Consider the following 24,250-nt stretch of genomic DNA (forward strand, 5'->3'; position numbering starts at 1 on the left):
CAGAGTACATACATGTCAGATTTCGAAATCGATACATATTTGAAAGATCAAAATGCCGTTAAGAATCAAAGTCTTCATGTTGTTTGTTCATAAAGAGGTGATTTTGACTAAGGATAGCTTGGCAAAGCGTAATTGGGAGGGGAGTCAACGATGTTGCTTTTGTGATCAAGATGAAACTATTAAATAACTCTTTCTCGATTGTCCGCTGGCAAAACTATTATGGCGTTCAATTCATATAGCCTTTAATATCACCCCTCGAAATAGTATTCACACGTTATTTGGGACGTGGCTAAATGGAGTAGAGCTAAATACTATGAGACATATTCGGATAGGAGTATGCACATTACTTTAGAATATATGGAACTGCAAAAATGATATGGTTTTTAACAGACAAACTTGTATATTTTTTTTTGCAAATTATCTACAGGGCCACTGCTCGGATCCGTATGTGATCATTAGTCAATCCTGCGGAAGCCAGGGAGCCTTTGATTACTGGGTCTACCCGATGAGAGATGGTAGCACGAGATATCTACAACCGGTTTAGATGACGGTCCAGTAGGCTAGTTATTTGAGAGCAGTGTTTCGGTGCCTAGACTCATCTACAACTTGTCAGAAAAAAGTCAAAAAATACTAGAAAATTCAAAAAATTCCATTTATTTTGCATGATAGAAAATTTCTTGCATGAGTTGTTCCGCTCCAATTTTTAGATCATTTGGACATCTTAATAGCTCTCAGCAAAAAAGATAAATCGGGTCAGAATAGCGCATGAACAGTAAACTTTTTACATTTTCCAAATTTGTCTTTTTTGCTGAGAGCTTCTCAGATATCCAAATGATTTGAAAATTGGAGCGAACCTCACGCATCAAATTATCTACCATGCAAAAAAATGATTTTTTTTAATTTTTTTAGTATTTGTTTTGATTTTTTTTCCTCAGCGTGGGTGCAGATGAGTCTGGGCTCAGAAGTGGATTATTGTACATGTTTAGTCATCTCATCCTATTTTCGCCGGTACCTTTTTTATTACTTTTTCAGCTCTGAGCGAGCTTGTACTGGACCGCAGACCTTTCGGATACTTTGCTTAATAAAGGGGCTGCATGTATCACTCTGACGTAGAAGCCGGGGGTAATCCTCCTTTTCTAAAGAAAAAACAGAGTACGGACACCAGGATAGAACATGTGTCCTGGATACTATGCAGAAAGAACCCCATTTGTATCAGCTGGTGAGACTCGTGTAGCTTATGCTTAGAGCTGTTTTGGGAACTGATGGTGGTTACTAGCTGGAAGCCTACGGTCCTGTACTCCTGTTATTTATTTCCGGGACCTGTCTTGGTTGTAGTTTTCTTGAGAGATGAAATTAGGAGCAGGAAGTGTTAAAGACACAAATTAGCAAGAGGATGCTCTCTCGCTGAAAACAGAATCAAATTGTACGAATAAAAGCCAAAGCAAATCAACCAAAGGGACAAGAGAAATGACAGCACGTTCAACCAAATAGTCACTGAATCTATCACTTGTATCGGTGTGAAATCACTTTCATCAATATGCTTTTGCTGAAATTTTGTATGCACCTTGATAACATGTTTTTTGGTCTTCCAAACTGAGGCTGCGATTTATCAAGGCCAAAAGTGGAAAGTAATGACTACTAAACAACAGATGTGTTATATAGCCATTTTGTTTAGCCTGACATCTTTTGATAATATATTCAATACATATAGGACAGAAGAACCATCATTTCATCGCGCCTCTATCTCAGTCAGAGTAAAACCATTCACAGAGTTCTGAATATCATCTCCAATTTGCAGCGTTTCAATGCTTCGCCGCTCAAAGTAGGCAGGGCGACTGGGGGCTGGAAGTGTGGTGCTTCCATTCTCTAGGATAAACACGACTAATGACATGAGGGGTCTGTCATCTGGGTTCTCTTGGACACATAACAGTGCTATGTGGATACAAAGCAAAACTTCATCTAGTGAACAAGTATGCATGATAGATGAGTCTGGCAGTTCCTCTGTCTTCCCTTCCTTCCACATATTCCATGACTGAAACAACCAAGAACATCATATTATTTTTCATTTTGTATGTCAAACTAAAAATTGTTTCAGAAACTCATGCACCTACAAAATGGAACTCGAGGGAAGTCTTATATATATGTACTTACATAGACTATGAGGCTAGGGAAGCCCATGGTTTGATTACTGGAATTTCTCCTTATACCGGTTACGACCTCCAATACTAACACTCCAAAGCTATAGACGTCGGACTTCGTAGAGAAGACACCCTCCATTGCATACTCAGGAGCCATGTAACCACTGCTTGTCATTTCAATTGCAGCAGTTACCGAGTGGGAGTTGAATTGATTGAAAACTCAGTATGAGTGTTTCACAATGCATACTTACTAGGTTCCGACAACACGTTGGGTATTCGCATTTTGTTGGTTATCTCCGAAGATCCTTGCCATACCAAAATCCGCTATCTTGGGTTTCATCTCTGCATCTAGCAAAACATTTCCAGCTTTAAGATCCCTATGAATTATGGTCAGTCTTGAATCTTGGTGTCGGTAAAGAAGACCCCTTGCGACCCCTTTGATTATATTAAATCGTGTCACCCAATCTAGCAACATTTTTCTCGAACCATCTGTAAACATAGCTATAAAAATGTGAGCAAACTTGTTTTTGAGTTGTTTTATGAAATAGTGTGTTGTTAGAATTTGTACCAAAAAGTGTAGCATCTAAGCTTTTGTTAGGGAGGTACTCATAAATCAACAACATTTCATCTCCTTCTGCACAACACCCGAGAAGTTGAACCAAGTTTCTGTGTTGTAGTTTGGCAATTAGAATTACTTCATTCTTGAACTCCTTTGTTCCTTGTTGAGAATCCCTACTTAGCCTCTTGACAGCAACTTCTTTCCCGCCTAACAATCCCTGGAAAATTTTAAGTTAAGATCATGATTTATGTTTGTTATGTGAACCACTCAATTTTGTTGATTTATAAGAATATTAGAAAACTACTAAAGATTTACCTTGTAAACTTTTCAAAAGCCTCCTTGTCCAATCACACATGCTTCAGAGAAATTGTGTGTTGCGAAGGCAATTTCCTCAAATCTTACAAATGGGAAATCATGGTCATGAGAAAAGTTTCCTTCACTAAGTTCGTAAGAGGTACTCATACCATCCAATGATACATTCCTCCGTTTTCTCCATTTTTCTCTCTTGCCTGCTTCCACAATGTTATAACCCCTAATAAGTATCTTAGATGCAAAAATAATACTCATAAATAGTTGTTTTGACCCCTCAAATTGCTGATGTTTGTCTACTATTCACTTTACAGACTCACAAAATTAGATCAAACAACCCATGGGGCACTTCTATCAATGTGGAAAACTATAGACTTAATATGACCATGACTTGACATTTTAGATAATGTACGCACGGTAGAAGAAACACAATTTCTCTCTGGTTGTTGCCCTTACCCCCATTTTTGCCTGATATGCTTGTGTACGCACACAATAAAATACATTAATTTTTTAATCCATAATATAGTGACCAATCATTCCTCTTGTTTCCTGAACCATGTCCATGTTGAGTATGATTTCTGGCATGTGGACTCCCATCTTATGGCATGTTCTTGTTTAATACAGTAAAAGAACCGATTCTTAGAATATCACTACCCCTTACCCTGAAAGTTAACTCCATATACCATACCTCCAAACTTAACTCCTCAAAAGTTGAGGGGTTCAATTTTTGTGCACAGTCCTTCCCTGAATATAACTCACTTTTTGGTGGGATAGGGCTAGGATTGGGAGGGAGCAACTTTTTCTCAAATATAGGCGGAATTTGCTCCTCCCTAAACTTATCTCGTCATATTTGAAGGAGTTACACATTTTATAGGAAGTTTTAGATAGTGTAACTCTCTAAAAATATTTGTTTTTAGGGAGTAACAGTTGTATATAGATATTTGAGGCCTGGATATGCTCCAAGGGCAGCCTTTTTATGGTGGAGGTGAGCCTAACCATTGGAAGGTAGGAGTCTTATAGCTTTTATCCTAGAACCAGTTCAAGTTGAAGACTCAAGTCCCATGCTGAGTAAAATAATCTAACGGGCCAATATGTCAGTTATGAGAAGTCGTAGCAGTCCAGAGAAACTGAGGAAATTGCAGGCGGAAAGAAATCGATGGCCACTTTATATTCTGTACAAGGTGGAAGGAGCCAAACCTTTAGAGGCAACCAGGAAACTTAGTCGCCATTTGCTTAGAAAACTTAGCTCATAACATGCCCCTAGTTGCTACTTCCTCTATTCCATATTTATTGAAGTTATATTTTTGTCCTTAGTCCAAATTTGAAGTTTGATCAAATCTATAGAAAATATATTAACATGAAAGTGCCATTTAGTTTCATAATAAAATTTATTTTTATACTATGCATATTTAATGTTGCAGATGTTAGCATATTTTCATACAGACTTGATCATATTTAAAGGCTTGACTGAGCACAAAAGTTGAACTTCATTTAATCTGGAATGGAGGAAATAGCTTGAATATTGTCCATTGCCATCACATCGTTTGCAATGGATGTCGGTTAAACCAATCATTAACTCACCTAAGTGTTTTTTCGCTCTACTTTGTGTGGGTTCAATGATTTTTAGTTGAAGGACACAATATAGAAGTAGACACCAAATTGTGGTAAGTAAATATGGATTATCACATAGCGGAATAGCAAGTTTACCTTTGAGTTTTAACCATGCCAATGAAGTGCATACAAATAGCAGAAAACTGCTTCCTAAAACTGGCAGCACAATCTTCAGAACATTCCTCTTTGTTCCTTTACCTGCAAAATACATAAATTCATACATAGCATAAAAAATAACAATCATAGCTAGTATAGAGGGAGGGATTTGGCAGGTGGCACCAGATGATGTTGCGTCCAAGCCTGCAAGTCGGAGATAGAGTGTGTCGCTATGCTCTTCGCCTATTTTCCCAGTGTCAACCAATTCCCCAGACCACACCAAGCACCTCGTCACGTTTCCCCTGGACCTGCCGCTGCCAAGGTTGGCATACGCGTATGCCACACACGAGCAGTTGCGCTTGCACTCAGCCGCACACTCCTCGAACGTACTCGTGCCCCCGCCGACAATTGAAAATCTGTCAGGCGACTTCATCCTTGACAGGGCCAAGAAGCCGTCGGTGCACCCTTGCAGTGGCTCTTTTCGCCGGCACCCTGCTGAAAAACTACCATTGGTCCAGTCCACCATGTTTGCCGGCTCGAAGCCATCAAAGCACTTGCACGTCGGGATTGGCGCTGCTGTCTCATCGCAGTAGCCATATGTGCCACAATAACCATACCGGTTGCATTCGGGGGATGGCCACTTCCCGAGGACTAACCACGTCAATGTTTTGCTATTCCAACTCTGGACTAGGTACTCTCCGGAGTAGGTCAACACGTACCTGGTGTGTGGGGCGCCGTCGGAGAGGCTGTAGGTGATGTAGATCTCCTCGTCGCTGTCCACGACGGCTAGGTAGATGATGATGTCCGCGCTGGTGTTCGCCTGCTGGTATCGACGCTCGCTCTTCACCAGGTACGCTGTCCATGGCCCGCTGCGTGAAATCGGGCGATCCCCATCCCAAAGAATTACTTGGAGGAACGTGATTGGATCGCCGCCGTAGGAGAAGCGCCCCGACGAAGGGTCGCCAGGGCCCTTCCAAGAAACCAGACGGTCACTAGTGCCAGGCTTGTTGTACCGGATCCGGAGCTTCATGCCAGGGAGGAACGTGTCGGTTGGATGGTCAAAGCTCTGCCATAACGTGGTGCCGTTCGATGACCGGATGACGAGGTTGCCGTTGTTCAGAAGCACTGCCACAGGGGGAGACGATCCCATGGGAGTAGTCACGTTAGTCGTCATCCAAACGGCACGGCCACTGCCATCACCGTCGGATAGAACAAGATTGGAGGTGTTGGTGAGGGAGAGCATCAGTGTAGTCGTGTTGGTGGCCGGAGTTTCTCGGTTGGCGACCCACACGGTGGTGAGCTCAGGAACATCGTTGTACCATATGCCGAGGTACAGTCGGGCTGGAGTGCTGGAGTTGGAAGGCGAGAAGAAACCTAAGGCGAAAGCACCGCCGTCGGAGACGATGGTGGAGTTTGGGGAGAGCGGCTTACCGGGGACAAGCCGGTCGTCGGAAGCACTCAACGGCAAGAGGATGAGAAGGATCAGAACTGTAGTGCTGGTGCAGCATGGGGGAGCCGGCCAATTCATCGGTAGCTAGTAGGCCATTCTATTGGTGGTGCTAAGATGGTTGGCTTGCATCGAGCCTTGCTCACAAAGTCACAAGCAAAAAACAAAAAAATAACGAGAGAACGACTTGTCATAACAGACATCTCGGCTGAGGATTGAATAATGCAAAGCTTGTGGAATTTTGGTAGATTGGCTTGGGGTAGTTGAATGTGCGTTGGATGGAGTTGACATCTGAGCTGTTCACGTCCGAGTTGGGATGCCATCGTCACTTGCTTACCAGTCAGACTAGCGACTGAAATATAAGTTATACCGGCCCGGCTGCTATATCCTGGATGCAGTTTGGAGCCTGCTTTTTATTCTCATCCCTAATTGTCTTAAAGTATCTTAATATGTACTCCCTCTGTAAACTAAATATAAGATCTTTTAGATCACTACTTTACAGAGGGGTATCTTGTTTCTGCTACAGATTATGTTGCCGATGTCAGAAACAGAATAGAGAACACATTCAAAGATAACAACTTCTAAACAACACAAGATGCCTGGAAATTATGGTGAGCCCGGCATTGTTTCTTTTTTTATACTATTTGTGATACATTTTGTTGCAAAATAAGAAATGATGTGTTATACATACAGTTTCCAAGAGCATTTCGATATATTATCTAAAAATGAAAATAAAATCATCTCCCCTCCATCTCGGTAATAGTAACACCATTCATGGAAGTTTGAATATCATTTTTTATTTGCTCCATCTGGGCAGCTTGTCGCGCAAAATAGGCCGGGCTATTTGGGGGCAGGAAGTGTAGTGCTTCCTGTTGGGGAACGTCGCGGAATTTTAAAATTTTCTACGCATCACCAAGATCAATCTATGGAGTCATCTAGCAACGAGGGAGAGGGGAGTGCATCTACATACCCTTGTAGATCGCGAGCGGAAGCGTTCAAGAGAACAGGGTTGATGGAGTCGTACTCGTCGTGATCCAAATCACCGATGACTTAGCGCCGAACGGACGGCACCTCCGCGTTCAACACACGTACGGTTGGGAAGACGTCTCCTCCTTCTTGATCCAGCAAGGGGAAGGAGAGGTTGATGGAGATCCAGCAGCACGACGGCGTGATGGTGGAAGCAACGGTGGCCCTTCGCCAAGCTCAGCGAGAGGGAGAGGTGTCACGGGAGGGAGAGGGAGGCGCCAGGGGCTAGGGTGCGGCTGCCCTCCCTCCCCCCACTATATATATGGCTCCTAGGGGGGGCGCCGGCCCTAGAGATTGAATCTCAAGGGGGAGGCGGCGGCCAAGGGGGGTGGCTTGCCCCCCAAGCCAAGTGGGGCGCCCCCCACCCCTAGGGTTTCCAACCCTAGGCGCAGGGGGAGGCCCAAGGTGGGCGCACCAGCCCACCAGGGGCAGGTTCCCTTCCCCACTTCAGCCCATGGGCCCCTCCGGGATAGGTGGCCCCACCCGGTGGACCTCCGGGACCCTTCCGGTGGTCCCGGTACAATACTGGTGACCTCCGAAACTTTCTCGATGGCCGAAACTTGACTTCCTATATATAATTCTTCACCTCCGGACCAGTCCGGAACTCCTCGTGACGTCCAGGATCTCATCCGGGACTCCGAACAACTTTCGGGTTACCGCATACTAATATCTTTACAACCCTAGCGTCACCGAACCTTAAGTGTGTAGACCCTACGGGTTCGGGAGACACGCAGACATGACCGAGACGACTCTCCGGTCAATAACCAACAGCTGGATCTGGATACCCATGTTGGCTCCCACATGCTCCTCGATGATCTCATCGGATGAACCACGATGTCGAGGATTCAATCAATCCCGTATACAATTCCCGTTGTCAATCGGTACGTTACTCGCCCGAGACTCGATCGTCGGTATCCCAATACCTCGTTCAATCTCGTTACCGGCAAGTCACTTTACTCATACCGTAATGCATGATCCCGAGATCAACCACTTGGTCACATTGAGCTCATTATGATGATGCATTACCGAGTGGGCCCAGAGATACCTCTTCGTCATACGGAGTGACAAATCCGAGTCTCGATTCGTGCCAACCCAACAGACACTTTTGGAGATACCCGTAGTGCACCTTTATAGTCGCCCAGTTACATTGTGACGTTTGGCACACTCAAAGCACTCCTACGGTATCCGGGAGTTGCACAATCTCATGGTCTAAGGAAATGATACTTGGCATTCGGAAAAGCTCTAGCAAACGAACTACACGATCTTTGAGCTATGCTTAGGATTGGGTCTTGTCCATCACATCATTCTCCTAATGATGTGATCCCGTTATTAATGACATATAATGTCCATAGTCAGGAAACCATGACTATCTTTTGATCAACAAGCTAGTCAATTAGAGGCTCACTAAGGACGTGTTGTGGTCTATGTATTCACACATGTATTACGATTTCTGGATAACACAATTATAGCATGAACAATAGACAATTATCATGAATAAGGAAATATAATAATAACCATTTTATTATTGCCTCTAGGGCATATTTCCAATAGTCTTCCACTTACACTAGAGTCAATAATCTAGTTACGTTGTGATGAATCGAACACCCATAGAGTTCTAGTGTTGATCATGTTTTGCTCTAGGGAGATGTTTAGTCAACGGATCTGCTACATTTAGGTCCGTATGTACTTTACAAATATCTATGTCTCCATTTTGAACACTTTCACGAATGGAATTGAAGCGACGCTTGATATGCCTGGTCTTCCTGTGAAACCTGGGCTCCTTGGCAAGGGCAATAGCTCCAGTATTGTCATAGAAGAGACTCATCGGGCCCGACGCATTGGGAATGACTCCTAGGTCGGTAACGAACTCCTTCACCCAGATTGCTTCTTGTGCTGCCTCCGAGGCTGCCATGTACTCCGCTTCACATGTAGATCCCGTCACAACGCTTTGCTTGCAACTGCACCAGCTTACTGCCCCACCATTCAAAATGTACATGTATCTGGTTTCTGACTTAGAGTCATCCAGATCTGTGTTGAAGCTAGCATCGACGTAACCCTTTACGACGAGCTCTTCGTCACCTCCATAAACGAGAAACATATCCTTAGTCCTCTTAAGGTACTTCAAGATATTCTTGACCGCTGTCCAGTGTTCCATGCCGGGATTATTTTGGTACCTTCCTACCAAATTTACGGCAAGGTTTACATCAGGTCTGGTACACAGCATAGCATTCATGATAGGCCCTATGGCCGAGACATAGGGGACGACACTCATCTTTTCTCTATCTTCTGCCGTGGTCGGGCATTGAGCCGTGCTCAATCTCGTACCTTGCAACACAGGCAAGAACCCCTTCTTTGACTGATCCATATTGAACTTCTTCAATATCTTGTCAAGTTACGTACTCTGTGAATGACCAATGAGGCGTCTTGATCTATCTCTATAGATTTTGATGCCTAATATATAAGCAACTTCTCCAAGGCCCTTCATTGAAAAACACTTGTTCAAGTAGGCCTTTATGCTTTCCAAGAATTCTATATCATTTCCCATCAACAGTATGTCATCCACATATAATATGAGAAATTCTACGGAGCTCCCACTCACTTTCTTGTAAACACAGGCTTCTTCATAAGTCTGTGTAAACTCAAACGCTTTGATCATCTCATCAAATCGAATGTTCCAACTCCGAGATGCTTGCACCAGCCCATAGATTGAGCGTTGGAGCTTGCACACCTTGTTAGCATTCTTAGGATCGACAAAACCTTCCGGCTGCATCATATACAATTCTTCCTTAAGAAAGCTGTTAAGGAATGTCGTTTTGACGTCCATTTGCCATATCTCATAATCATAGAATGCGGCAATTGCTAACATGATTCGGACGGACTTTAGCTTTGCTACGGGTGAGAAAGTCTCATCGTAGTCAACCCCTTGAACTTGTCGATAACCCTTAGCAACGAGTCGAGCCTTGTAGATAGTCACATTACCATCTGCGTCTGTCTTCCTTTTAAAGATTCATTTATTTTCTATGGCTCGCCGATCATCGGGCAAGTCAGTCAAAGTCCATACTTCGTTTTCATACATGGATCCTATCTCGGATTTCATGGCTTCTAGCCATTTGTCGGAATCTAGGCCCGCCATCACTTCCTCATAGTTCGAAGGTTCACCGTTGTCTAACAACATGATTTCCAAGACAGGGTTGCCGTACCACTCGGGTGCGGAACGTGTCCTTGTGGACCTACGAAGTTCAGTAGAAACTTGATCTGAAGTTTCATGATCATCATCATTAACTTCCTCTCTAGTCGGTGCAGGCACCTCAGGAACATTTTCTTGAGCTGCGCCACTCTCCGGTTCAAGAGGCAATACTTCATCAAGTTCTACTTTCCTCCCACTTACTTCTTTCGAGAGAAACTCTTTCTCTAGAAACGATCCATTCTTGGCAACAAAGATCTTGCCTTCGGATCTGAGGTAGAAGGTATACCCAATAGTTTCTTTAGGGTATCCTATGAAGACGCATTTTTCGGACTTGGGTTTGAGCTTTTCAGGTTGAAGTTTCTTGACATAAGCATCGCATCCCCAAACTTTTAGAAACGACAGATTAGGTTTCTTCCCAAACCATAATTCATACGGTGTCGTCTCAACGGATTTCGACGGAGCCCTATTTAAGGTGAATGCGGCAGTCTCTAAAGTATAGCCCCAAAATGACAGCGGTAGATCGGTAAGAGACATCATAGATCACACCATATCAAATAGAGTGCGATTACGACGTTCGGACACACCATTACGCTGAGGTGTTTCAGGCGGCGTGAGTTGTGAAACAATTCCACATTTCCTTAAGTGCATGACAAATTCATGACTCAAGTATTCTCCCCCACGATCTGATCGCAAGAACTTGATTTTCCTGTCACGTTAATTCTCAACCTCACTCTGAAATTCCTTGAACTTTTCAAAGGTCTCAGACTTGTGCTTCATTAAGTAGACATACCCATATCTAATCAAGTCATCAATGAGGGTGAGAACATAACGATAGCCACCGCGAGCCTCACCGCTCATTGGACCGCACACATTAGTATGCATGATTTCCAATAAGTTGGTTGCTCGCTCCATTGTTCCTGAGAACAGAGTCTTGGTCATTTTACCCATAAGGCATGGTTCGCACGTGTCAAATGATTCGTAATCAAGAGACTCCAAAAGTCCATCTGAATGGAGCTTCTTCATGCGTTTGACACCTATGTGACCAAGGCGGCAGTGCCACAAGTATGTGGGACTATCATTATCAACCTTACATCTTTTGGTATTCACACTATGAATATGTGTAACATTACGCTCGAGATTCATTGAGAATAAACCATTCACTAGCGGGGCATGACCATAAAACATATCTCTCATATAAATAGAACAACCATTATTCTCGGATTTAAATGAGTAGACATCTCGAATTAAACGAGATCCTAATACAATATTCATGCTCAAAGCTGGCACTAAATAACAATTATTGAGGTTTAAAACTAATCCCGTAGGTAAATGTAGAGGTAGCGTGCCGACGGCGATCACATCGACCTTGGAACCATTCCTGACGCGCATCGTCACCTCGTCCTTCGCCAGTCTCCGCTTATTCCGCAGCTCCTGCTTTGAGTTACAAATGTGAGCAACCGCACAGGTATAAAATACCCAGGAGCTACTACGAGTACTGGTAAGGTACACATCAATTACATGTATATCACATATACCTTTAGTGTTGCCGGCCTTCTTGTCCGCTATGTATTTGGGGCAGTTCCGCTTCCAGTGACCACTTCCCTTGCAATAAAAACACTCAGTCTCGGGCTTGGGCCCATTCTTTGGCTTCTTCCCGACAGCTTGCTTACCGGGCGTGGCAACCCCCTTGCCGTCCTTTTTGAATTTCTTCTTACCCTTGCCTTTCTTAAACTTAGTGATTTTATTCACCATCAACACTTGATGTTCCTCAGGAATGGTCTTTTCCATCCCCTGCATATTGAAGTTCATCACAAAGCTCTTGTAGCTCGGTGGAAGCGACTGAAGGATTCTGTCAGTGACCGCGTCATCCGGGAGATTAACTCCCAGCTGAGTCAAGCGGTTGTGCAACCCAGACATTTTGAGTATGTGCTCACTGACAGAACTATTTTCCTCCATCTTACAACTGAAGAACTTGTCGGAAACTTCATATCCCTCGACCCGGGCATGAGTTTGGAAAACCATTTTCATCTCTTCGAACATCTAATATGCTCCGTGTTGCTCAAAACGCTTTTGGAGCCCCGGTTCTAAACTGTAAAGCATGCCGCACTGAACGAGGGAGTAATCATCAGCATGTGACTGCCAAGCATTCATAACGTCTTGGTTCTCTGGGATGGGTGCGTCACCTAGCGGTGCTTCTAGGACATAATCTTTCTTGGCAGCTATGAGGATGATCCTCAGGTTCCGGACCCAGTCCGTATAGTTGCTGCCATCATCTTTCAGCTTGGTTTTCTCTAGGAACGCGTTGAAGTTGAGGGCAACATTAGCGTGGGCCATTTGATCTACAAGACATAATGTAAATATTTTAGACCAAGTTCATGATAATTAAGTTCATCTAATCAAATTATTCAATGAACTCCCACTCAGATAGACATCCCTCTAGTCATCTAAGTGAACCATGATCCGAGTCAACTAGGCCGTGTCCGATCATCACGTGAGATGGACTAGTCAACATCAGTGAACATCTTCATGTTGATCGTATCTTCTATACGACTCATACTCGACCTTTCGGTCTTCCGTGTTCCGAGGCCATGTCTGTACATGCTAGGCTCGTCAAGTCAACCTAAGTGTATTGTGTGTGTAAATCTGGCTTACACCCGTTGTATTCGAACGTTAGAATCTATCACACCCGATCATCACGTGGTGCTTCGAAACAACGAACCTTCGCAATGGTGCACAATTAGGGGGAACACTTTCTTGAAATTATTGCGAGGGATCATCTTATGTAAGCTACCGTCGTTCTAAGCAAATAAGATGTAAAACATGATAAACATCACATGCAATCAAATAGTGACATGATATGGAAAATATCATTTAGCTCCTTATGATCTCCATTTTCGGGGCGCCATGATCATCGTCGTCACCGGCATGACACCATGATCTCCATCATCATGATCTCCATCATCGTGTCTTCATGAAGTTGTCTCGTCATCTATTACTTCTACTACTATGGCTAACGGTTTAGCAATAAAGTAAAGTAATTACACGATGTTATATGTTGACACGCAGGTCATAAATAAATTAAGACAACTTCTATGGCTCCTGCCGGTTGTCATACTCATCGACATGCAAGTCATGATTCCTATTACAAGAACATGATCAATCTCATACATCACATATATCATTCATCACATCTTTTTGGCCATATCACATCACACGGCATATGCTGCAAAAACAAGTTAGACGTCCTCTAATTGTTGTTGCAAGTTTTTACGTGGCTGCTATAGGTTTCATAGCAAGAACGTTCCTTACCTACGCCAAAAACCACAACGTGATATGCCAATTTCTATTTACCCTTCATAAGGACCCTTTTTTATCGAATCCGATCCGACTAAAGTGGGAGAGACAGACACCCGCTAGCCACCTTATGCAACTAGTGCATGTTAGTCGGTGGAACTAGTCTCACGTAAGCGTACATATAAGGTCGGTCCGGGCCGCTTCATCCCACGATGCCGCCGAATCAAGATAAGACTAGTAACGGCAAGTAAATTGACAATATCGACGCCCACAACTACTTTGTGTTCTACTCGTGCATAGAAACTACGCATAGACCTAGCTCATGATGCCACTTTCGGGGAGATTCTCCTTTGGCGGTGATACAAGCACACTCCTCCAGGTATTCATCTGGGATGGGGCACGGCCGGTAGTCCGTACCCCTCCATGGACGGGGTACCAGGTGTTGGAAATATGCCCTAGAGGCAATAATAAATAAGTTATTATTATATTTCCTTGTTCATGATAATCGTTTATTATCCATGCTAGAATTGTATTGATAGGAAACTCAGATACATGTGTGGATACATAGACAACACCATGTCCCTAGTAAGCCTCTAGTTGACTAGCTCGTTGATCAATAGATGGTTACCGTTTCCTGACCATGGACATTGGATGTCGTTGATAACGGGATCACATCATTAGGAGAATGATGTGATGGACAAGACCCAATCCTAAGCATAGCACTAGATCGTGTAGTTCGTATGCTAAAGCTTTTCTAATGTCAAGTATCATTTCCTTAGACTATGAGATTGTGCAACTCCCGGATACCGTAGGAGTGCTTTGGGTGTGCCAAACGTCAGAACGTAACTGGGTGGCTATAAAGGTACACTACAGGTATCTCCGAAAGTGTCTGTTGGGTTGGCACGAATCGAGACTGGGATTTGTCACTCCGTGTAAACGGAGAGGTATCTCTGGGCCCACTCGGTAGGACATCATCATAATGTGCACAATGTGATCAAGGAGTTGATCACGGGATGATGTGTTACGGAACGAGTAAAGAGACTTGCCGGTAACGAGATTGAACAAGGTATCGGGATACCGACGATCGAATCTCGGGCAAGTATCATACCGCTAGACAAAGGGAATTGTATACGGGATTGATTAAGTCCTTGACATCGTGGTTCATCCGATGAGATCATCGTGGAACATGTGGGAGCCAACATGGGTATCCAGATCCCGCTGTTGGTTATTGACCGGAGAGTCATCTCGGTCATGTCTGCATGTCTCCCGAACCCGTAGGGTCTACACACTTAAGGTTCGGTGACGCCGGGGTTATAGAGATATTAGTATGCGGTAACCCGAAAGTTGTTCGGAGTCCTGGATGAGATCATGGACGTCACGAGGAGTTCCGGAATGGTCCGGAGGTAAAGAATTATATATAGGAAGTGCTATTTCGGCCATCGGAACAAGTTTCGGGGTCACCGGTATTGTACCGGGACCACCGGAAGGGTCCCGGGGGTCCACCGGGTGGGGCCACCTGCCCCGGGGGGCACATGGGCTGTAGGGGGTGTGCCTTGGCCTACATGGGACAAGGGCACCAGCCCCAAGAGGCCCATGCGCCAAAGGGACAAGAGGAGGGAAGAGTCCTAAAGGGGGAAGGCACCTCCGAGGTGCCTTGGGGAGGATGGACTCCTCCCCCCCTTGGCCGCACCCTTCCTTGGAGGAAGGGCAAGGCTGCGCCCTCCCCCTCTCCCTTGGCCCTATATATAGTGGGGGAAGGGAGGGCAGCACCAACCCTGAGCCCTGGCGCCTCCCTCTCCCTCCCATGACACATCTCCCTCCTCCCGCAGCGCTTGGCGAAGCCCTGTTGGAATCCCGCTACTTCCACCACCACGCCGTCATGCTGTTGGATCTCCATCAACCTCTCCCCCCCTTGCTGGATCAAGAAGGAGGAGACGTCGCTGCTCCGTACGTGTGTTGAACGCGGAGGTGCCGTCCGTTCGGCGCTAGGATCATCGGTGATTTGGATCACGACGAGTACGACTCCATCAACCCCGTTCTCTTGAACGCTTCCGCGCGCGATCTAAAAGGGTATGTAGATCCACTCCTCCCTCGTTGCTAGATGACTCCATAGATTGATCTTGGTGATGCGTAGAAAATTTTGAATTTCTGCTACGTTCCCCAACAGTGGCATCATGAGCTAGGTCTATGCGTAGTTACTATGCACGAGTAGAACACAAAGTAGTTGTGGGCGTTGATTTTGTTCAATATGCTTGCCGTTACTAGTCTTATCTTGATTCGGCGGCATCGTGGGATGAAGCGGCCCGGACCGACCTTACACGTACTCTTACGTGAGACTGGTTCCACCGACTGACATGCACTAGTTGCATAAGGTGGCTAGCGGGTGTCTGTCTCTCCCACTTTAGTCGGATCGGATTCGATGAAAAGGGTCCTTATGAAGGGTAAATAGCAATTGGCATATCACATTGTGGTCTTTGCGTAGGTAAGAAACGTTCTTGCTAGAAACCCATAGCAGCCACGTAAAACATGCAAACAACAATTAGAGGACGTCTAACTTGTTTTTGCAGGGTATGCTATGTGATGTGATATGGCCAAAGGATGTGATGAATGATATATGTGATGTATGAGATTGATCATGTTCTTGTAATAGGAATCACGACTTGCATGTCGATGAGTATGACAACCGGCAGGAGCCATAGGAGTTGTCTTAATTTATTTATGGCCTGCGTGTCTACATAAACGTCATGTAATTACTTTACTTTATTGCTAACCGTTAGCTATAGTAGTAGAAGTAATAGTTGACGAGACAACTTCATGAAGACACGATGATAGAGATCATGATGATGGAGATCATGGTTTCATGCCGGTGACAAGATGATCATGGAGCCCCAAGATGGAGATCAAAGGAGCTATATGATATTGGCCATATCATGTCACTATTATTTGATTGCATGTGATGTTTATCATGTTTTTGCATCTTGTTTACTTAGAACGACGATAGTAAATAAGATGATCCCTCACTAAAATTTCAAGAAGGTGTTCCCCCTAACCGTGCACCGTTGCGAAAGTTCATCGTTTCGAAGCACCACGTGATGATCGGGTGTGATAGATTCTTACGTTCACATACAACGGGTGTAAGACAGATTTACACACGCGAAACACTTAGGTTGACTTGACGAGCCTAGCATGTGTACAGACATGGCCTCGGAACACAAGAGACCGAAAGGTCGAGCATGAGTCGTATGGTAGATACGATCAACATGAAGATGTTCACCGATGTTGACTAGTCCGTCTCACGTGATGATCGGACACGGCCTAGTTGACTCGGATCATGTAATCACTTAGATGATTGGAGGGATGTCTATCTGAGTGGGAGTTCATAAGATGAACTTGTTTATCCTGAACATAGTCAAAAAGGATTTTGCAAATTATGTCGTAGCTCGCGCTTCAGTTCTACTGTTTAGTTATGTTCCTAGAGAAAATTTAGTTGAAAGTTGATAGTAGTAATTATGCGGACTAGGTCCGTAAACTGAGGTTTGTCCTCATTGCTTCATAGAAGGCTTATGTCCTTAATGCACCGCTCAGTGTGCTGAACCTCGAACGTTGTCTATGGATGTTGCGAACATCTGACATACACATTTTGATAACTACGTGATAGTTCATTTAAACGGCTTAGAGTTGAGGCACCGAAAACGTTTTGAAACGTCGCGAAACATATGAGATGTTTCGAGGGCTGAAATTGGGATTTCAGGCTCGTGCCCACGTCAAGAGGTATAAGACCTCCGACGATTTTTTAGCCTGCAAACTAAGGGAGAAAAGCTCAATTGTTGAGCTTGTGCTCAGATTGTCTGAGTACAACAATCGCTTGAATCGAGTGGGAGTTGATCTTCCAGATGAAATAGTGATGGTTCTCCGAAGTCATTACCACCAAGCTGCTTGAGCTTCGTGATGAACTATAATATATCAAGGACATATATGATGATCCTTGAGATATTCGCGATGTTTGACACCACAAAAGTAGAAATCAAGAAGGAGCATCAATTGTTGATGGTTGGTCAAACCACTAGTTTCAAGAAGGGCAAGGGCAAAAAGGGATGCTTCATGAAACGGCAAATCAGCTGCTGCTCTAGTGAAGAAACCCAAGGTTGAACCCAAACCCGAGACTAAGTGCTTCTGTAATAAGGGGAACAACCACTGGAGCAGAATTACCCTAGATACTTGGTAGATTAGAAGGCTGGCAAGGTTGATAGAAGTATATTGGATATACATTGTGTTGATGTGTAGTTTACTAGTACTCCTAGTAGCACCAGGGTATTAGATACCGGTTCGGTTGCTAAGTGTTAGTAACTCGAAATAAAAGCTACGGAATAAACGGAGACTAGCTAAAGGTGAGCTGACGATATGTGTTGGAAGTGTTTCCAATGTTGATATGATCAAGCATCGCACGCTCCCTCTACCATCGAGATTGGTATTAAAACCTAAATAATTGTTATTTGGTGTTTGCGTTGAGCATAGACATGATTGGATTATGTCTATCGTGATACGGTTATTCATTTAAGGAGAATAATGGTTACTCTGTTTATTTGAATAATACCTTCAATGGTCTTGCACCTGAAATGAATGGTTCATTGAATCTCGATCGTAGTGATACACATGTTCATGCCAAAAGATATAAGATAGTAATGATAGTACCACCTACTTGTGGCACTGCCACGTAAGTCATATCGGTATAAAACGCATGAAGAAGCTCCATGTTGATGGATCTTTGGGCTCACTCATTTTTTGAAAAGTTTGAGACATGCGAACCATATCTATTGGTGTATATGCATGAAGAAACTCCATGCAAATGGACCGTTTGGACTCACTTGATTTTGAATCACTTGAGACATGCAAATCATACCACATGGGCAAGATGACTGAAAGCCCCGTTTTCAGTAAAATGGAACTAGAAAGCAACTTGTTGGAAGTAATACATTTTGATGTGTGCAATCCAATGAGTGCTGAGGCATGTAGTGGATATCGTTATGTTCTTACTTCACAGATGATTTGAGTAGATGTTGAGTATATTTACTTGATGAATCACGAGTCTGAATTATTGAAAGGTTCAAGTAATTTCAGGGTGAAGTTGAAAGATCGTCGTGACAAGAGTATAAAATATCTATGATATGATCATAGAGATGAATATCTGAATTATGAGTTTGGCACAGAAGTAAGACATTGTGGAAATTGTTTCACAACTAATACAGCCTGGAACACCATAGTGTGATGGTGTGTCCGAACATCATAACTGCACCCTATTGGATATGATGCATACCATGATGTCTCTTATCGAATTGCCACGATAGTTTATGGGTTAGGCATTAAAGACAACCACATTCACTTTAAATAGGGCACCACGTAATTCCGATGAGATGACACCGTATGAACTATGGTTTGGAGAAACCTAAGCTGTCATTTCTTAGAAGTTTGGGGCTGCGACGCTTATGTGAAAAAGTTTCAGGCTGATAAGCTCGAACCCAAAGCGGATAAATGCATCTTCATAGGACACCCAAAACAGTTGGGTATACCTCCTGTCTCAGATCCGAAAGCAATAAGGGATTGTTTCTAGAATCGGGTCCTTTCTCGAGGAAAAGTTTCTCTCGAAAGAATTGAGTGGGAGGATGGTGGAGACTTGATGAGGTTATTGAACCGTCTCTTCAACTAGTGTGTGGCAGGGCACAGGAAGTTGTTCCTGTGGCACCTACAACAATTGAACTGGAAGCTTATGATAGTGATCATGAAACTTCAGATCAAGTCACTACCAAACCTCGTGGGATGACAAGGATGCGTACTACTTCAGAGTGGTACGTGATCCTGTCTTGGAAGTCATGTTGCTAGACAACAATGAACCTACGAGCCATGGAGAAGCGATGGTGGGCCCGGATTCCGATAAATGGCTCGAGGCCATAAAATCCGAGATAGGATCCATGTATGAAAACAAAGTGTAGACTTTGGAAGAACTACTTGATGGTCGTAAGGCTGTTGAGTACAGATGGATTTTAAAAGGAAGACGGACAATGATGGTAAATGTCACCATTAAGAAAGCTCGACTTGTCGTTAAGATGTTTCCCGACAAGTTCAAGGAGTTGACTACGATGAGACTTTCTGACTCGTAGCGATGCTAAGAGTCTGTTGGAATTATATTAGCGATTACTGCATTATTTATGAAATCTTGCAGATAGGATGTCAAAACATTGTTTCCTCGACGTTTTTTTGAGGAAAGGTTGTATGTGATACAAAACGGAAGGTTTTGTCAAATCCTGAAAGATGCTAATAAGTATGCAAAGCTCCAGCAATCCTTCTGGGGACTGGAGTAAGCATCTCGGAGTTGGAATGTATGCTTTGATGATGATCAAAGATTTTGGGTTTATACAAAGTTTATGAGAAACTTGTATTTCCAAAGAAGTGAGTGGGAGCACTATAGAATTTTTGATGAGTATATGTTGTTGACATATTATGGATCAGAAATGACGTAGAATTTCTGGAAAGCATATAGGGTTATTTGGAAAGTGTTTTTCAATGGAAAGCCTGGATCAAGCTACTTGAACATTGAGCATCAAGATCTATAAGGATAGATCAAAACGCTTAATGGTATTTTCAAATGAGCACATACCTTGACATGATCTTGAAGGTGTTCAAGATGGATCAGTCAAAGAAGGAGTTCTTGCCTGAGTTGTAAGGTATGAAGTTATGATTTAAAGCTCGACCACGACAGAAGAAAGAGGAAGGACGAAGGTCGTCCCCTATGCTTTAGACGTAGGCTCTATAGTATGCTATGCTGTGTACCGCACCTGAAGTGTGCCTTGCCATGAGTCAGTCAAGGGGTACAAGAGTGATCCAAGAATGGATCACAGGACAGCGGTCAAAGTTATCCTTAGTAACTAGTGGACTAAGGAATTTTCTCGATTATGGAGGTGATAAAGAGTTCGACGTAAAGAGTTACGTCGATGCAAGCTTAACACCTATCCGGATAGCTCTGAGTAGAGATGCCGGATACGTATAATGGAGCAACAAATTAGAATAGCTCCAAGTAGAACAGTTATTTGGAATAGCTCCAAATAGAACGTGGTAGCTACATCTAGGAGATGACATATAGATTTGTAAAGCACACACGGATCTGAAAGGTTCAGACCCGTTGACTAAAACCTCTCTCACAAGCAACATGATCAAACCCAGAACTCATTGAGTGTTAATCACATAGTGATGTGAACTAGATTATTGACTCTAGTAAACTCTTTGGATGTTGGTCACATGGAGATGTGACCTGTGAGTGTTAATCACATGGCGATGTGAACTAGATTATTGACTCTAGCGCAAGTGGGAGATTGTTGGAAATATGCCCTAGAGGCAATAATAAATAAGTTATTATTATATTTCCTTGTTCATGATAATCGTTTATTATCCATGCTAGAATTGTATTGATAGGAAACTCAGATACATGTGTGGATACATAGACAACACCATGTCCCTAGTAAGCCTCTAGTTGACTAGCTCGTTGATCAATAGATGGTTACCGTTTCCTGACCATGGACATTGGATGTCGTTGATAACGGGATCACATCATTAGGAGAATGATGTGATGGACAAGACCCAATCCTAAGCATAGCACTAGATCGTGTAGTTCGTATGCTAAAGCTTTTCTAATGTCAAGTATCATTTCCTTAGACTATGAGATTGTGCAACTCCCGGATACCGTAGGAGTGCTTTGGGTGTGCCAAACGTCACAACGTAACTGGGTGGCTATAAAGGTACACTACAGGTATCTCCGAAAGTGTCTGTTGGGTTGGCACGAATCGAGACTGGGATTTGTCACTCCGTGTAAACGGAGAGGTATCTCTGGGCCCACTCGGTAGGACATCATCATAATGTGCACAATGTGATCAAGGAGTTGATCACGGGATGATGTGTTACGGAACGAGTAAAGAGACTTGCCGGTAACGAGATTGAACAAGGTATCGGGATACCGACGATCGAATCTCGGGCAAGTATCATACCGCTAGACAAAGGGAATTGTATACGGGATTGATTAATTCCTTGACATCGTGGTTCATCCGATGAGATCATCGTGGAACATGTGGGAGCCAACATGGGTATCCATATCCCGCTGTTGGTTATTGACCGGAGAGTCATCTCGGTCATGTATGCATGTCTCCCGAACCCGTAGGGTCTACACACTTAAGGTTCGGTGACGCTGGGGTTATAGAGATATTAGTATGCGGTAACCCGAAAGTTGTTCGGAGTCCCGGATGAGATCCCGGACGTCACGAGGAGTTCCGGAATGGTCCGGAGGTAAAGAGTTATATATAGGAAGTGCTATTTCGGCCATCGGGACAAGTTTCGGCCGGAAGGGTCCCGGGGGTCCACCGGGTGGGGCCACCTGCCCCGGGGGGCCACATGGGCTGTAGGGGGTGCGCCTTGGCCTACATGGGCCAAGGGCACCAGCCCCAAGAGGCCCATGCGCCAAAGGGACAAGAGGAGGGGAGAGTCCTAAAGGGGGAAGGCACCTCCGAGGTGCCTTGGGGAGGATGGACTCCTCCCCCCCTTGGCCGCACCCTTCCTTGGAGGAAGGGGCAAGGCTGCGCCCTCCCCCTCTCCCTTGGCCCTATATATAGTGGGGGAAGGGAGGGCAGCACCAACCCTGAGCCCTGGCGCCTCCCTCTCCCTCCTCCCGCAGCGCTTGGCGAAGCCCTGTTGGAATCCCGCTACTTCCACCACCACGCCGTCGTGCTGTTGGATCTCCATCAACCTCTCCTCCCCCCTTGCTGGATCAAGAAGGAGGAGACGTCGCTGCTTCGTACGTGTGTTGAACGCGGAGGTGCCGTCCGTTCGGCGCTAGGATCATCGGTGATTTGGATCACGACGAGTACGACTCCATCAACCCCGTTCTCTTGAACGCTTCCGCGCGCGATCTACAAGGGTATGTAGATCCACTCCTCCCTCGTTGCTAGATGACTCCATAGATTGATCTTGGTGATGCGTAGAAAATTTTGAATTTCTGCTACGTTCCCCAACACCAGGTGACAAGCGAACCTCAATACCAGCTGGGGAATAATGCCAGCGCAGATGTCATAACCTACTTGGCCGTCGTGGACAACAAAGAGGAGATCTATTTCACCTACACTTTCTCCGACGAGCTCTTTTATGGTACCCTGTAGTGAATATGGACCGTTAATCCGCGAAATCCAATGCCCATGACCGATCTGTACCGCTGCGAGCAGACCAACAACATCGCGAGCAGTATAGGTAGCACTGGTCCTTCTCGACCAACAGTATATATGTTATGAGGGCATTTTTGGACTTCTTCAATTCAGCCGCCCCCAAGTCCCCAACCCACCCCGCGCGCTGTTCTCGTCCACCTATGCTGGTAGAGTTCCGACGGCCATCGCAGTGCATCGTCCTATTCTCCATCCTGTCTTCCCTCCCTCGACAAGCCTGAATCCTGTTCTTTCCCTGTGCGTGGATCCAGCACTCGACAGCTTGGCGTAGGCCTCGGCCCGGACCATGCTCTTCTTCTCCAATAGGCCATGAGGCGTTGGCCTGCGCCCCTCCCAGACCATGCTCATTTTGTCCTGGTTCACAACGGTGGCAACCAAACCACTTTGTGTCGTTGTCCGTTGATGTAGAAGCATGCCGTGTACAGAAGTTCGTGGTCTGGCCATGCTGTCCGGGCAGGACGGAGGAGGGCGCTGACGGAGCCGTGGCCACCATGTCTTGTTCCCACCGAGAAATAGCGACGTGACCCCAAGGTAGACTAGCGCGTCGGGTCGCAGTACACGGCAGGCGGCAGCAAGGTCAGCTAGAGCATGGCGGCCATGGGAGCGAGCAAGCTATGTCAAGTCCCAGCTATTACTCCGAAATAGGCTGGCATCTTGCCCCAACAACATTCACGTTTAGGCCTTCGCGTACTGAAAAATTGTCCATATTGCCCACACAAAATCAACGGTGATATTTAGTTATACTGGCCCACCTCGCCCGGAGCAGTATAGGGTACCGTAATAAAGCTCCCCTCCGACGGCGCCCCGCACACCTAACATACTTCGGCGAGTATCAACTCCAAAGCTGGAGCAGCAAGACATCAGAGTGGTCCGTCCTCTGGAAGTGGCCATTTCCGGGGTGCAACATCTACGCCTATTGCGGTCCAAACGGCTACTGCGATGCGACGGAGGAAGCAAAGACACGGCTACCGACGTCCACCGTCGCTGCTCCACGCCTCCATGCCCTGGACTCGATCCGCGTTAAGTCTTCATTGGAGCACTATATATCCCCGATGACCAGGAGACGTAGCTCTACACTTGCAGGATGAGGGCACCGGACATGGCACTGAAGTGGCGGTGACGTGCCAGTCAAACCCAGACGACGTGTCAAGTTTTAGTCAAAACCAGTCCACATCGAACGAAAACCACCTGAAGTGGTATGAGGGACCAAACGTGTCCGGTTTCAAGAGTTAAGGGTGTGTTTGGTTGTGGAACAAAGTGGAATGGAATGTCATGGTTCCATTGTTGGAAATATGCCCTAGAGGCAATAATAAATTGGTTATTATTATA

At 44.9% G+C, this 24,250-nt stretch overlaps 1 pseudogene across 1 annotated transcript; it reads right to left on the bottom strand.

The window, feature by feature from the left end:
* Window positions 1-1,636: 1,636 nt before the first annotated feature.
* On the bottom strand, window positions 1,637-6,366 carry LOC125530168 (G-type lectin S-receptor-like serine/threonine-protein kinase At1g11300; annotated as a pseudogene). The gene is made up of 7 exons (XR_015602608.1): window positions 4,897-6,366; window positions 4,714-4,815; window positions 3,013-3,206; window positions 2,707-2,914; window positions 2,390-2,627; window positions 2,152-2,302; window positions 1,637-2,032 (listed from the first exon to the last, which is right to left on the bottom strand). The product of XR_015602608.1 is annotated as a G-type lectin S-receptor-like serine/threonine-protein kinase At1g11300 (transcript).
* Window positions 6,367-24,250: the final 17,884 nt, after the last annotated feature.

The sequence above is a fragment of the Triticum urartu genome, chromosome 5A (assembly GCF_056163025.1).
Source record: "Triticum urartu cultivar PI428250 chromosome 5A, HENAU_Tu73, whole genome shotgun sequence".
Classification (NCBI taxonomy): domain Eukaryota; kingdom Viridiplantae; phylum Streptophyta; class Magnoliopsida; order Poales; family Poaceae; genus Triticum; species Triticum urartu.